The following is a 17,773-nucleotide window of genomic DNA, read 5'->3' on the forward strand; positions in this document are numbered from 1 at the left end:
AGTATTCTATAGAGGGGTCAGGATGCAACTCAGGGAGGACGGCATGATGAGCCTCAGCACTATGTTCCTCCACCTCAGCCTGCTCCAGAACCAGTTCCCCCTCAGTGGGTACCTCCGGTAGGGTTCTTTGACCCCTATATGGCCTCTATTCAGTAGGCATTTCAGCAGAGCTTGGATTCTTTCCAGGCCAATTTTCAGCAAAACTTTTTTCAGCCTGTGATGTCAGAATTCCAATCAACTCGTCAGTCCATTTCCCTTTCTCGTGAGGACTATGGTATCAAATTGCTCAAACTTGCATTTCATATAGAGTTAAAAATTATAGTTTGAGAAAGTCCGTCGAAAAGATTGCATTTGGGTGCTCCTGTGTGCTGGCGGTCTGACCGGGCCAGGCAGCGGTCTGACCGCTGCATAATGAACCAGGGCAGTCTTGCCCCTTCGAGAGTGGCAGTCTGACTGATGTATAAATTCTTCTCAGAACTCTGAGTAAATCTATGACTCAGTCTGACTGAGGGCTATGCCAGTCTGAACGAAAATCACACAAAGAGTTTTAGGTCTTATGGTCTGACCACAGGGTCTGTCGGTCTGACCACCAAGGCTGTGTCGATCTGACCGAGAAGGATGGCGTTCTGACCGCCAGGCTGTGTCAGAATTAATTTCGACCATTGTTTGTAGCCATTGTATAGGGGCGGTCTGACCACGAATGGTGCTGCGGTCTGACTACCACTTGCACAGAGCTGTCAGAATGGCAGTAATGGTTAGATTTTGTATAGAAGGGTATAAATAAGGGCATGGCTGGTTCATTGAATGTACCTTTTGCCTCTAGCACATAATACAACATTTTGAGCTCTAGCCCTTCACTCTCCCTCTCCATTAACTCAGTGATTGCATCTTTGAGAGGTTGAGAGAAACTAGTGCATAATTTCAAAGAGTTTGAGCAATTTGGCACTTGTGATCCTTCAAGCAAGCATCATCAACTTATTACTCTTGGAGGTTGCTGGCTCCTATATGGCTTGGAGGTTGTGGCACCGTTGAGCCCTTCAAGGAAGATTGTAAAGGAGCTGTGGTGGTGATTGTGAGAGGATTGAGCATGCCTTACCTTAGTGGTAAAGTGCTTCGCTAGTGAAATCAAGGTTTTGAGTAGTTCTTGTTCATTTTCGGCTTGAGGTCAAGTTGCTCAAATGAGCCCTTTCTCGTGTTGTAACACCCCAGGGCCACCAGAATCCTGGGATGTCACTAAACTACGCAACCTACAACTAGCCATAAAAAAAATGGCAGCATCTCCTCTAGGAAAAAAACATCACGGAAGCATTAACATAGATAAACAAGATATGCGGATTCTCACAATAACGGATAAAAACATCCTAACATGAACCAAAAGGAAAATATTAAGTTCAACTTCACCACCACACTTTAAACTTCAAACATACGACTCTAAGGACTAAACTTTATTTATTATTACAGCACAATGATAAAAAAAATATAGGCATGAAGTGCAAAACGTGCTGCTACATTCCCATCCCTCCACGACATGCATCAAATACCTAGAAGGAGTAATGCAAGGGTGAGACATAAAATCCCAGCAAGCAAACTTGTTTTGACAAGTTATTTAAACCACAAGTTGATTAAGCATCGATTTAATACAGTTTTCTCAAGACATAAGACATGTTAGGATAGTATTAACAACATTAAAGATTAACTTCAAATAAAGATCACAACCACATGTGTAACTTCATATCCACAATAACATATAAATGTTATTAATTTCCAAGAATGCATATGAATGCAACGATATGTCTTCTTTTACATCGCATCCCTCCTCGGGCAACGTACGCTGTGTAACGGTACAGTCGTGATCTTTACGACATAACTTCCAATGCATATGCAAATGCAAGTGCATATGGTAGAAATATGCTGCAATTGCATTAAAGTATACTACAAATAATACTTCAACTTCATCCTCAAGTCAAATAACAATATAGCTCACAAGAATTGTAGCAACGTAAGGATAGATATAAGTCAATGATTAAACATGCTTAAACATAAAGCGTAACATAAAGTTCAGATCATAGTTAAATTGACATGGTTCTGAAATAAAGGTGTAGGTGATGAAAATAACAAGTCAAAACGGTAGCAACAACATAGTTACTTTTACTTGCCTTCTACCGACGATAATGACCAACTTCAAGTGTGAGACGAAGAACCACCACCTAAACATGACCATAACTCAGCACCAACACTCCTCATAACATGTAAATACATAAAACAAAGCGCTCCTACACCCGAAACCCTCAATCAAGACATATCGACCAAAAACAGCACACACGTATTAGTTTGACAGGAGCAGCAATACTTATCTTTTTCGTAACTATTTTTCTACCATAGATATAATAGCAAACAAATACATTTTCAGAAACTACAGAACAAGAGCTACAACTTTTGTTGAGACGACACAATTTTCTCATGCCTCTAAGGTCTCCTAAATGACATAGCAAAACAGCTCTAGAAACCTGTCGTCAATTCCAGACAGCAGCCACCCAAACCTGTTTATCTCCAAAAATACGCAACGAAAAATTCTAAAATTTTGTGGACATGTAGATCATAAGCTGTTGACATACACCACAAGTTGCCACATACTCGGCAATATCAACCTTCATCCTTTTCCACCAGAAGCTCTGCTTCAGATCTTTGTACATCTTAGTCTCACCAGGATGAATTGTATATGGAGTCCGATGAGCCTCTCTCAAGATGTCCATCTTCACATCTGACTTCTGTGGCACACAAAGACGTCCTCTGAAACGGACTACATCATGGTCATCGATACTGAACTCCCGAGGTCTGCCATCTACAATCCTTTTGCGAACCTCCTGAATCAAGCGGTCATGTTGCTGTGCCTCAAGCACTCTCTCAAGTATGGGTGACTGAATGATCAATTGGGTCTCCTCTCTTGCAGTGCCTGCATAGCAAAAGGAAATACCCATACGATCCAATTCTGCAACCAAAGGCATCACTATCTTAGGAACACCCGTCCTGCTTAGGGCATCTGCCACCACATTAGCCTTCCCAGGGTGATACTGGATCGTTAGATCATAATCCTTTATCAACTCAAGCCATCTACGCTGCCTCAAATTCAGCTCATTCTGAGTAAAGATATACTTGAGGCTTTTGTGATCAGTAAAGATATCACAAGACTCGCCATAGAGATAATGCCTCCAAGACTTCAAAGCAAACACCATTGCAGCCAACTCTAGATCATGGGTAGGATAGTTCCTCTCATGGTTCTTCAACTGTCGGGAAGCATAAGCAATTGCTTTGCCATCCTGCATAAGCACACAACCAAGACCAATACGGGAAGCATCCGTATACACCGTGAAGCGCTTGCTGCTCTCAGGCAAAACTAGAATAGGAGCATTCACCAACTTGTCCTTCAGAGTCCGGAAACTGGCCTCACAATCATCAGTCCACATAAAAGGAACACCCTTCTCAGTAAGCTTGGTCATCGGCTTTGCAATACAAGAGAAGTCCTACACAAAACGCCGGTAATAACTAGCAAGCCCAAGGAAGCTTCGTATCTCCGTCACACTGGTTGGCCTTTGCCATTCCACCACTGACGCAACATTCTTAGGATCAACAGTAATACCATGCTGATTAATCACATGCCCAAGGAAGCTCACTTCAGAAAGCCAGAAAGCACATTTCTTCAACTTTGCATAGAACTTATTCTTCCGGAGAGCATCCAAAACAAGACTAAGATGACACTCATGCTCCTCATCGGACTTGGAGTAGATCAAAATATCATCGATGAAAACAACAACGAAGTCATCCAAGTACTCATGCAACATCTTATTCATCGCTTCCATAAAGATAGCAGGGGCATTCGTTAGTCCAAAAGACATAACAACATACTCATAATGCCCATACCTCGTGATAAAAGCAGTCTTCTCAATATCCTCCTCCTTAATCCTTATCTGGTGATACCCAGAGTTCAAATCAATCTTGGAAAATACCTTAGCACCTCTTAATTGATCAAAGAGAGCATCAATACGAGGCAGAGGATACTTATTCTTGATGGTCACCTGATTAAGAGCTCGATAATCCACACATAGCCTCTTAGAGCCATCCTTCTTCTCCACAAACAACACCGGGAAAGCCCAAGGTGACTTACTAGGTCTGATGAATCCCTTAGCAAGAAGATCATCTAACTGCTTCTTCAACTCCACCTGCTCCACTGGAGCCATCCGATACATAGTTCTATAGATAGGCTGCGTGCCAGGAACCAACTTGATCTCAAAAACCGAATCACGCTCAGGGGGCACACCTGGAAGTTCATCAGGAAAAACATCAGAGTAGCGACACACTACTGGGATATCCTCCACGTGCAAGGCAACCTTGCGATCATCGACCATCGCCAAAAGAACGCCAGACTTCCGAGTCCAACGATAAGGAAACAACTAGCACAACAAAGAGAGAGTGTACTTCACCGCACTCCCTTGAAAGACCACCTCTTGACCCGACGGTGCCTGTAAAGAGACCGTCTTCCAGAAACAGGAAATAACAGCTCGATACTGAGAAAGCCAATCCATGCCAAGAATAACGTCAAAAGGATCCAAAGGAATTACCACCAAATTAGCAACAAAGGTTTCATCAGCAAGATGAATAGCACAACCGGGGCAAAAAGAAGAACTGGAGATGAGACCTCTAGCAGAACTGACAACAATAGACTGACTAATCTTCTGCATAGAAAGACTAGCACGAACCACAAAACCCTCCGAGACAAACGAGAAGCTAGTGCCAGAATCGAGAAGAGCATGCGCATGAAACGAATCAACTGAAATAAGACCTGTCACCACGTCTCCACGGTCTCTGCCGTCAACACAGGGCATAGCATATGCCCGTGGAACTGGAGGTGCCGAAGGAGCAGTAGCCTGGGTTGGTCGAAACAACCCAGACTGAGGCATCGAAGGAGTAGTCGGAGGCACCATCAAGTACTGAGGGTAGACTGGCATGGGCAGGTACTGCTGAGTGGAAGGCGTCGGCAAGCACTGCAGAGTGGGTGGTGCAGGAAGGTGTTGCTGTGCAGAGGAGGTCGCCGCCATCATCTGGACAGTGCTACTAGAATGTGAAGCTGAAGAAGAACACACTGGCTCCCAACGCACCTTCCCATTGGGATTCTTCCTACAGACCACGTCCTTGTGATCCATGCCACAGATAGAACACCTGCCGGTCCACTGACACTCCACACGACAGTGTGCGTCGCCACACCGGAAGCACACCGCCCCATGCCAGGCTTGGAAACAGCCTGGTACTGAGGTGCGCACCCTCCTGAAGTACTGGACTGAGAAGACTTGCCGCGGTATGGCTGGTGACGCTGGAACTTCCCCTTCTTGTGAATAGGGCCACCAGAATGGCCCTTCCTATCGCTCTGACCACGAGACTGCTCACCACCTGAAGACTTCTGCAAGTCAGCAGTGTACACCTGCTGCATCTCCAAACCTAAAGCCTGTTCCATTGTAGTGCGGAAGTCAACCACTGGAAAAGCACCCAACACTTGGCGGATCGAATGCTTAAGACCTTGATGAAAGTGTTTTGCCTTCTCTACCTCGTCATGCGCCACGTGTGGGACGAAGTAGACAATCTGATTGAAGCCCACTTCATACTCTGCAACTGACTTCTTATCCTGCATATAGGCATTCAGATCAATCTTCATCCTATCCAAGAAAGTCACCGGGTAGAACCTCCTCTCAAACTGCCGGACAAACTCGTGCCAGAATAACGGGCCATGTGCAGCCGTGCGAGCTGACTGCACACCCTTCCACCATATCTGAGCCTCACCTTTCAGCAGTTGTACCCCATAACAAACATGATCGTGAGCCAACACATCAAAAGCCTCCATCTTGTCCTCCACATATGACAGCCAATCAGCGGCATGAACCGGAGTACCACTGCCGTCAAAACTGTCTAGCTTCATGCCAACCCACTGCATGAGAGAAACACCACTGACAGGACCATCTGCAATAGGAGCAGTGCCAGAAGCAGTGCCCGTAGGGGCACCAGTAGCAGAGGCAGCCTTCCTCAACGTCCTCAACTCGTCCTGCATTACCCGCATCGCGGCTACTAGCTCAGCCTGGCCATCACCATCTGGTGTAGCCGGAGCACGCCTCTTAGGTGGCATAACTACTGCCACCAAAACATACAAACAACACAAACATCCATTTCAAGTAATTAAGCATAAGCACTAGACAGAGCAAAGCATAACATGATAGGAGCAAAGTTATGCAAACCCTTACCCAACCTACATGTGCAAGTGTGTCAAACTAAGCCTTATTTCACCTAGAATCTAAAGCCTAGGCTCTAATACCAACTGTAACACCCCAAGGCCACCAGAATCCTGGGATGTCACTAAACTACGCAACCTACAACTAGCCATAAAAAAAATGGCAGCATCTCCTCTATGAAAAAAACATCACGGAAGCATTAACATAGATAAACAAGATATGCGGATTCTCACAATAACGGATAAAAACATCCTAACATGAACCAAAAGGAAAATATTAAGTTTAACTTCACCACCACACTTTAAACTTCAAACATACGACTCTAAGGACTAAACTTTATTTATTATTACAGCACAATGATAAAAAAAATATAGGCATGAAGTGCAAAACGTGCTGCTACATTCCCATCCCTTCACGACATGCATCAAATACCAAGAAGGAGTAATGCAAGTGTGAGACATAAAATCCCAGCAAGCAAACTTGTTTTGGCAAGTTATTTAAACCACAAGTTGATTAAGCATCGATTTAATACAGTTTTCTCAAGACATAAGACATGTTAGGATAGTATTAACAACATTAAAGAATAACTTCAAATAAAGATCACAACCACATGTGTAACTTCATATCCACAATAAAATATAAATGTTATTAATTTCCAAGAATGCATATGAATGCAACGATATGTCTTCTTTTACATCGCATCCCTCCTCGGGCAACGTACGATGTGTACCAGTATAGTCGTGATCTTTACGACATAACTTCCAATGCATATGCAAATGCAAGTGCATATGGTAGAAATATGCTGCAATTGCATTAAAGTATACTACAAATAATACTTCAACTTCATCCTCAAGTCAAATAACAATATAGCTCACAAGAATTGTAGCAACGTAAGGATAGATATAAGTCAATGATTAAACATGCTTAAACATAAAGTTCAGATCATAGTTAAATTGACATGGTTCTGAAATAAGGCAACATATCTTGTGAATCTGGGGAGAACGCTGCATCCCTGCATCCGTTAGGCGTGAGTGCTCCGATCGAAATCCAACGTACCGGCAGCGCTGCTGTGTTTCCCGAGCCCCTCAGGCCTGAGCGCGCACGCCCTAGGCTCACGCCGTCAGCCAAACGGAGTGCCCAACCAGCCCCGTCACGCGCACCAGTGCTCACGCCCAGACCCCAACCGGTGTCGCTCTCCCCGGCGCCGCCTCCGACGCTGCCTCCGCCTCCCCCGCCACCTCCCCTGCCGCCGCCGCCGCCGCTCAGCCCCACCCCGACCACAAGGTCCTGGACGACCAACTCCTCCTCGATCTCTGCGTCCGCGTTCTTGCCTCCTCCACCGCCGCCTCCAATGTCGTCGAGCTGGGACTTCTAGGACCCCTTTGCGCCCTCCTCCTCTCGCTCCGCCACCGAGGATGCCGACTGGGACAATGCCTCCAGCACCATCGTCGACGCCCCCAACGCGCCTCTCTCTTCTCCCCTCGTCTCACGGTTTTTGCTTGGTTGATGGATGTGTGAGCTCACATTTCTGCCAATGGAAGCATGTTCAGACAAAGAAAATGTGGCCCGGTGATGGTAGACTTGTTTTCGTCCGTTTAAAGTATTGAATTCAATTCTGTGTTGGTGAAGATTCATTGATTTATTTGTTGAACTGCAGATATGAAGATGTAATTTATCTGGTTCGAATTGTTGGCAATGGCCAAGTGGTTTCTACTGCATTGCCTTAGAGCAAGAGCCATGAGCAAGTGTCTGCTGCTGTTAAGGCTTTTATGATAGCTGACCTTCCTCATGAATTGATCGAGCTTCTCTTGGATAACATCCGAAGCATATATAGAAAGAGCTGAAGAGTTTGCATTCCGTGTTGAAGAAGATGCTGTTTGGAGCCAGGTTGCTAAGGCCCAGTTACGTGAAAGTTTAGTCAGTGAAGCAATTGAGTCCTTCATTCGTGCAGATGATGCAGCACATTTCCTTGATGTCATTCGTGCTGCTGAGGAAGCCAATGTGTACAATGATTTAGTTAAGTACCTTCTGATGGTAAGGCAAAAGGCAAGAAAGCCCAAATCTTGTAGAGTGAAGTGTCGAGGGAGAAACTGCTTGATGTAGCTGATAGCCGAAATGTTGTGTCTGTTTGCTGTCTGTAGCCTTCATAATATTTGTATGCTCATGTCATGTATCCGAATAACTATTGCTGTCTTTGTATATTAAATTTCCATGATGTTGTGTTGAAATAAGAAAAAGGATATTGAATCATCTGGGTGTCGATAATGTTCTGATTTGTTGTATCAGTTTCTCTGGAGCCCGGAGTTCCTTTTTGTGATTTAATTCTGGTTGCAAGATATAAGCATGGAGGCTGGTGCAAGATATAAACTGAAATGCCAAGAAGAACAGAAATGGAACTATTAAAGCCAAGTATCCAGTTTTGTCATCGTATATTTACAATCAAGTTGTGTAATCCTTTTAGAGAAAATGAAAAGCTTGGTTTAAATTGGTTTCAGAAAATATTTTATGGAGATCATGACAACCTTATTCTACACCATGTTTCAAACATGACTTCAGATTTTGTAAAAGAGCTTTTCTGACCCAAACACACTCGAGGTTATAAATTTGCAAATCAGAGCAGATCACATCATTCTGACCCAAACAAATATGTGTGTTTCAGATTTTGTAAAAGAGCAGCTGAGAGCTGCCCCCTTGTACTGGTGTACTATAAGCTCATAGTATAAAACATTGGATTGAAGTGGCAACCCTGTACAGCATAATAAAACTCAAAGTAGGACTGCAGCTTCTAGTCACAGCTTCTACTCATCATTTCATACAAAAGCTTTCAGACGCACTAGTAAAGACACTTCCACCACATCAAAATCAACCTAGCCAAAAGCGCAAAACGGCAGCTATCATGAAACCCCAGTTATCATTCTTGTTTTTCTTTGCTTGGACAGGTGCGGGTATCATGAAACCCCACTTGCTTGCATGTCTTGCATTGGCGTGCCACTTTTTTGTTAGCTTCTTTCTTCTTATTTCTTTGAACACCTTGATTCATCTCCTTCGCCCTCTTAATTCTCTTGCTTCTCCCCCTCGAATTAATATCATTTGGTGGGTGTATGTTGACTTCGGTAGGAATGTTGCATCCAATAAAAGCCTCGTATTCCTCTTGCCTAGTCTGCTTAACAGCTGGAACCATATGTTGTAGAGGTGCCTCAAGGTTGAACACACTCGAGGTTAAGAACTCAATTCCTTCAATTGAGTGTTTAGCCATTTGAATGAGATCTTCGAACTTATTGCGTACAGTCGAAATCTTCTTTCTCATTGCTGCATCCAATGGATCAGTGGGCTTCTCTTCTAGTGGATTGCCTTGGTCATCATAAATACTCTCCCTACAAAGAAAATAAGTGCCATCAATCAAATTAATTTCAGATGTCTATGCAACAATTTGTTAAGCTTATTTGTACCTTTTACATCTTTTTCCCCATCTTTTCATAATGTAGTACGCAGGAAGCTCGTTTTGATTTTCACCTCTCAGTACTAGAATAATATGGCGACATGGGATACCTTTTGACTGAAATAACTTGCATGAACAATCAGCTAGCATGGTTTCCATTTCGTAACGGACCTCCCTAACTTTAGTAGGGCCATCTCTAAGGGACACAACTTTTACATTGCCATCATGTGAAATACCTTGAACACAACAGCTGTCTCTTGCGGCAATAACTTCACGCTGAAATTGCTCAAACACTGCATATGTGAATACTACACTTCCTTGTTTCTCAATTGCCCACGGTGTCATAAGTTGAGGTGTCGTATGAATGCTAGTGTTATCCGCCATCAACTCCTCCTGTCGCTGGCATTCTAAAGCTGTATCAAATCTAAGCCAGAACTCAACAAAAGCAAGCTTGCGATGAATGAAACGGTTAAAAAACGAATTTGCACTTTCCGACCGTGACGTGGTTCGGAGAATGCCTGCCAAAGATATGTTCATAAAATAAGCTGGTATCCATGACTCTCGAATGTCAAATCTATTAGCAAACCACTCATTCCCCTGTAGCCCAAATTCTGAAATGATAGAACTCCACTGTGACTCAAACTCAGCCGGGGTTTCTGATCCCCAAACACACAAGTTTATCCTATTCCAAAACTCAGGGTCTTCTCTAACTGCCGGACCAACCTTTTCGGGCACTTTTTTCCATGATATGCCACATGCATAACCTATGAACCGTGCTTGGAAGAACTGCAACAATAGCATTTGCTATGCTCTTAGCTTCATCAGTGATTATGAGTCTAGGTGCTACCCCTCCCATTGCTCTAAGGAATGTCTCAAACAACCAAATGTATGAATCAGTCTGCTCATTTGCTAAGAATGCAGCACCAAAAAACACACTTTGCAAGTGGTGGTTGACTCCCGTAAATGGTGCAAAAATCATGTTGTACTGATTAGTGGTGTATGTAGAATCAAAGGATAATATATTACCAAAGTGACTGTAGTTTTTCCTACTTGTTGCATCAGCCCAGAACACATGCACCAACTTACCCTGATCATCTACAACAAAGTCATAGAAAAAAGCTGGATTGACTTCTTGCTTTCTAGCTAGCTGGGCCACAAACATTTGAGCGTCTGCGTTCCTAATTTTATACCTTAAGTCACGGTAATAATTCTGTAAGTCCCTCTTTGTGCATCCGACATTCTCGAACCCACCCTCGCTGACTTGAAGGAGCCTGTATGCCTGGGAGGTGCCTATGCTTGCTTTGTGGCATGTGTATAGTGTATTCTTTGCCCTCTCACTGACTTCACGATTTGATCTAATCAAATGAAGTTTATCGGGAGACACAAGACCATGGTTGTGCTGTTCAACCCATGAGTCTATCTTGTAAGTGTTATCGTCATACAACCTGACAAAGATATGCGCTTGACAACCACATCTACTGGACTTCATCTTATGCCTTTTCTTCGAGGGATCAACATTCTCATTACCCTTTTCTTTGAATCCTTCCCTATTGCACAAGAAGCGCTTGGTTCGTACCACTGCATTTTGTAACTTCTTTTGCTGCCCAACACGGACTCCAAAACCCACGCGGTGTGCATAGGACTTGTAGAATTCCTCCACTGCCTCAATACCTTCAAATGCCATACCTACTTTAGGCTTAAATTCCTCGTCACATTCGGGAACATAAGATGAACACTGCAACATAACAAATGAATCGCAATAAGCACATCTTGCATAATTCACTAAATCAAAGAACATATGAAAAATCATAACACTTACACAGAGAGGAATGCTCCCTGTCTTTTTGGGTGAACTTAATCCATCCTCATTCATTAGATGCATTTGCAAGGACTCCACTGATTCCATCACTACACATTTAGGCACACGATAAGCGACTTAAAACGGCAACCACAGAGTATTTTTCACACTTACAAATACCTTTGTGAAAAAATTGATACGTACAAACTGTCACTAAATTAGGGCATGCCCTGAATTAGAATTACCTTTAATGGTTCACTGAATTAGAAACAAAGAGGCTCCTTTTGCCGTCCGATCGTCAGCACCACCAGCCGCTGTAGGGTTTCCCGCTTCGGGTCCCCGAACGACCAGCACCACCGGGCAATTTCCCGCTTCGGGTCCCCGAACGACCAGCACCACCGGGAGATCGCCTTGACGCTGTGCGCCGCGGCTCCGACGGCCACTCGCTGATCGCAGTCCCCAATCGCGCGCCAATCTCTGTCCCCAATCGGCGCCGAACGCCCAGCGCCGGTCGGGAACGAAAGGGCGGCACCGGGGAAGAGCACGGGGCCAGCGACTCGAGCGCGTCTGGGCGTGAGCGCTCTTCCGTTTGGCTGACGGCTGCACCGGTTGGGGGCTCCGTTTGGCATTGGCTGACGGCGTGAGCACCGAGTGCTCGGGCGTGAGGGGCTCGGGAAACACAGCAGCGCTGCCGGTACGTTGGATTTCAATCGGAGCGCTCACGCCCAACGGATGCAGGGATGCAGCGCTCTCCCCGGATTCACAAGATATGTTGCCCTGAAATAAAGGTGTAGGTGATGAAAATAACAAGTCAAAACGGTAGCAACAACATAGTTACTTTTACTTGCCTTCTACCGACGATAATGACCAACTTCAAGTGTGAGACGAAGAACCACCACCTAAACATAACCATAACTCAGCACCAACACTCCTCATAACATGTAAATACATAAAACAAAACGCTCCTACGCCCGAAACCCTCAATCAAGACATATCGACCAAAAACAGCACACACGTATTAGTTTGACAGGAGCAGCAATACTTATCTTTTTCGTAACTATTTTTCTACCATAGATATAATAGCAAACGAATACATTTTCAGAAACTAAAGAACAAGGGCTACAACTTTCGTTGAGACGACACAATTTTCTCATGCCTCTAAGGTCTCCTAAATGACATAGCAAAACAGCTCTAGAAACCTGTCGTCAATTCCAGACAGCAGCCACCCAAACCTGTTTATCTCCAGAAATACGCAACGAAAAATTCTAAAATTTTGTGGACATATAGATCATAACACAAGCTTAAACTTTTGTATTATTCAGATCTACATAAAACATCTCTAACAAGGCCTAATCAAGTTCTGAACTTCGACAACGAAATCTGTCAACCATTAATTGCAGAAAAGTTCAGAACAGCGTAACTAGAGCTACAATCAATGAAAAATTGCATTGTTCACACCATTGTAAAGCTTAATGAATCCTATACAACCTTCTAGCATTCTGAACAATTGACTCAGCAACTAAGATACCCAAAAACAGAATAGATCTAACACTGACAGAAATTCGACAGAGGTACAATATTCAGATTCAGACAGCAATATCTCCTAAACCACATGCCCAAAAATTCTGAAATTTCATTGGTAGCTAGGTTTGGACGTCAGCTACAACTTTCTAGTTGATCACTTCCACAGGAAAAATAATCTAGGTCACCAAAAAATCAAGAACACGCACACTGCTCAAACTGCCTGCTCGCAGAACACTCAGTTCGACCTCAAACCACAAATTCCCCTAACCAAAACCTCTCAAACCAAGATCTACCGGCCATAATAATCAACCAAAACATGAAGAACAGCAGGAGAATTGTTACCTTAGGGCACCACAGTAAGAAAACCCCAAAATCCCCTAGCTCCAAACCTCCTCTTCCCCTCTTCTCCTTGTTTTCCTTGCTGCCCTTCCCTTCCCCTTCTTCTCCTCTTCCTTTCTCTTCTCTCTACTGCACAAGAGCAACAGCAGGGGGGTGGCGGCATAGAAGAGGGATGGCTAGGGTTTGGCGGGATGGAGGGGGAAAAGAAGGGGGCACCTGGGCCTTTGGGGTAGGGGCTAGGCTAACCGGCCCAAGCCTAGGTTGGCTCAGCCCACTCTTATGGTTAAAGCTTCTCTATTTTAAAAGAAATACACTGCTGCAATTTGCCTCAATTTCTTCTCTTTTCTTTCCCGGCGAGAGCGATTCAATACCCAAAAAAACCGGAAACGACGACTTCCAATTTCCTTCCAAAATTTTAGGGCATTACATTCTCCCCTCCTTTAAAGAATTCGTCCCCGAATTCAGCTATACTATGACCGCTACGGAAAAGAAACATACCAACTTAAACCAAAACTTAAAATTGACCTTCCTCAAAGAGCGTTGGATACCTCTTACGCATTTGCTCCTCGAGTTCCCAAGTAGCTTCACGTTCCGACTGATTAGTCCATAAAACCTTCACATATTTGATCATCCTCTTCCTCATGACTCGTTCTGACGTGTCCAAGATACACATTGGGCGACACTCAACAGACAAGTCCTGTTGTACTCTGATAGGATCAAGATCAATCTTATGCTCTGGATCCCGCAGATACTTCCTCAACATGGATACATGGAAGACATTATGCACACCACTCAAAAAATCTGGTAACTGTAGATGGTAACCAAACTACCAACTCGAGCTGTGATGACAAAAGGTCCAATGTACCTCGGGCTAAGCTTCCCTGTAGTGCCAAATCGAACAACACCCTTTGTGGGCGATACTCTGAGGAGAACCTGGTCACCTACCACAAACTCCAGCTCACGTCTCCTCACATCTGCATAACTCTTCTGTCGGCTCTGAGCGGCCAACATGTTCTGCCATATCTCCCGCACTTTCTCGGCAGTCTGCTGAACGATCTCAGGACCAAGCACAACCCTCTCACCAGACGAATCCCAACACAGGGGGGAAACACACTTCCTACCATACAAAGCCTCATATGGAACCATCTTAATGCTAGCATGATAATTGTTATTATAGGCAAACTTCACCAAAGCAAGGTGATCCTCCCAACTGCCCTTCCAAGAAAGGACACAAGCACGTAGCATATCCTCCAAGGTCTGAATGGTCCGCTCGGACTACCCATCTGTCTGAGGATGGAAAGCGGTACTCAAAGAAAGCTTAGTGCCCATAGCACTCTGAAGGCTCTGCCAAAACTTCGATACAAACTTGGTGTCTCGATCTGATACAATCGACTTAGGCACACCATGCAACCTCACCACTTCCTTGATATACAAGGGAACTAAATCCTGAGCTGAACTCGTCGTCTTCATAGGAATGAAATGCATGGACTTAGTGAGCCTGTCCACAACAACCCATATGGCATCCCTACCACGAGGCGATCGGGGTAAACCAACCACAAAGTCCATAGTGATATGCTCCCATTTCCACTCGGGAACCTCTAAAGACTGAAGCAACCCCGCAGGCCTCTTATGCTCGGCCCTTACCTGTTGACATACACCACAAGCTACCACATACTCGGCAATATCAACCTTCATCCTTTTCCACCAGCAGCTCCGCTTCAGATCTCTGTACATCTTAGTCTCACCAGGATGACTTGTATATGGAGTCCGATGAGCCTCTCTCAAGATGTCCATCTTCACATCTGACTTCTGTGGCACACAAAGACGTCCTCTGAAATGGACTACATCATGCTCATTGATACTGAACTCCCGAGGTCTGCCATCTGCAATCCTTTTACAAACCTCCTGAATCAAGCGGTCATGTTGATGTGCCTCACGCACTCTCTCGAGTATTTTATCTTCCTTGATTATAAATTGTTGCATGTCACCCTAGGTTTGCAAACCTCATCTTAGCTCTTAGTTGTTCTACTTATTGCTCTAGTGATCCTTAGTTTGTTTTCAGAAGTTTTCTTGATCGCTTAGCAATTAGTTTTAAAACCGCCTATTCATCCCCCCTCTAGTCGGTATCCTTGATCATACAACGGACCGCCATCCACCTTCATGTCCGTTGCCGTCAAGGAGCCCTAATCATCGACTGACATTTCGCTATCTCCTCCTTCCCTTTTTAGCATAGGGTGAGCTATTATGAACCAAGTTCGTATGGTTATGTGCATCACTTCGTCCTTGGCCAATTGCCAGCGCGGCCATCCGCGCAAGACCTAGTGCCACCGTGCCATGGTGCTCGGCATCGGCCATGTTCCAGTCGGGACCGCTGGCTGAGCTTTGCACAGATGGGTTCACGTGTGTGCGCTGGTCCCCCTGTCGTGTCTCCATGGAAAAACTCCGCCAAATCCTCGCCATAGCCGAGCCCACACCAAGCTGGCCGCCGCCATCCGCACTATGTGGCCATGGCCTCCAGGCTCTATTGATCGGGTCAGCCGGTGTGGCCCACCAGCAGCCGCTGGGGTTATTTGAACCATAGTGCAAAAAGGGTTTAGAGCTTTTAATATTCAGATAATCCTAGAAATTGTGAAATCGATTTATTCTTACATTGTTAATTCAGCTAAACTTTGTAAAATGCATAGTAAATTAAATATTGACCCAAAAATATTGACCAATTTTGTAGCTTCATATGATCATGCTATACATGTTAAAAATATTAGCAACCATGAAGTATGTACTAAAATTCCTATATTTAATGATGTGTGTTTAAGCTTCATTAATTCACAATTAATTATTGGTAAGTTCAAAATTGCTGAAACCAATTTTGTTAATCTTATTATTTTATGCCTTGTTTACTAAAAATATTACCCTCATGTTATTCTAATTAACTTTATATTTAGGTTTAAGCTTTGGATTAGGCTTAATTAATCCAAAAAATGTTAAGCAATTAGCAATAACCCAATTTAGAAAATCCTGGATGTAATAGACTCATGACATAATGCATTGCATCTCCACTGTAGTCTTGCATTCCGGAGCATCTTTCATTTCTTGCCATCCGTACTCATTGTGATGCCTCAGTCTTTATTTAGAAAATGACGCATCAGAGAGTCATGTGTTCGAAACCGGAGACGAATCAGTGGAATTTGTGAGTGAAGAACATAAAGCACTAGGCAAGCATCTATCATATCTCTCCTATATTTTGGTGAATTATTGGTCAATTTGCTAGCTATTTGACGTGCATTTTCCCGATCTTCCGAAGGTAATACGCTAAGTAGATTGGTGGCATTTTGACGTTGATGATCCAAAGGCTCTGACCAAGATAGATCGAGAACCCTCCCAACCATTACACCACTACTCCATGGTTATCAACCGTACTAAGACATAGTTGACCTTGCCAAGAAGGCTTTTCCTGCAAGCAAATCGAGAATACAAGTAAGAACATGTAGATGCAATCTGAATATTGCTAATTAACAATGAAGCGCTCGAGTTGGGGTTCCACAAACCTAACAAGTGGCAAAACTGTATAAAATAGAATAATCTATGCAAAACATGAGCCTAAACTACGACGGCTACTGTGTATATATAGGGGGGATGTGAAGAGGTCGACTTAGGGTTACGCAGCCATGGAAAGAGACGTACACAATTTGGACTCTGACCCCGAAACGATTACAAGACCCAACTAGGTCCAAAATGGTGGTGCAACACCTTATTTTTTTGACTTTGACTAAAATATAAGGAATATTTAGTCGATATTATATCCATTGGAAAGGGCTTGTCGTAAGCTTTCCAGAATGTCCAAGATTGCCTAAAACGGACTTCGTATGAGAGAGTTATGCATATTTTATTAATGTGCTGTCCTGTGACTCGACCACGACCATGACTTTAACCACAACCACGACTAGAGCTCAGCCTCAAGTCCAAGTAGACTTGGTCTTTGAGGGGTGATGTCCGGGTAAGGTTGTGGTGCTTCTCCCATATTCCTAAGCAATAAAACATCACAAGAATTTAGTAGTAATCCATCCAAGGAAGCATGAACAACAAGGAATGAGTTCACTTGGTGGTTTATTTGTCACGCACGTGCTCTTGTAATTAGACCTTGTATGATTTGAGGAATATTAATAGTATTGATCGTATCTGAAGGAGCCATGAGCTCATCACTATTTCTATGAGTCATATATACATGTTTTAGCGATTCTATGTCGGGAATCGGTTAGAACCTATTTGATGCATGTGTCCCTACCATGATATACTGGAGACCTCCATCCTTGTAACCTGGGTATAATCACATTAATGTCCAACTTAAAAGAAGTTCAGAATGGTTAGCAATGCATAGGTCACCGGTAGAAGTCGAGCGGTGGA

The sequence above is a fragment of the Phragmites australis genome, chromosome 5, assembly GCF_958298935.1.
Source record: "Phragmites australis chromosome 5, lpPhrAust1.1, whole genome shotgun sequence".
NCBI lineage: Eukaryota > Viridiplantae > Streptophyta > Magnoliopsida > Poales > Poaceae > Phragmites > Phragmites australis.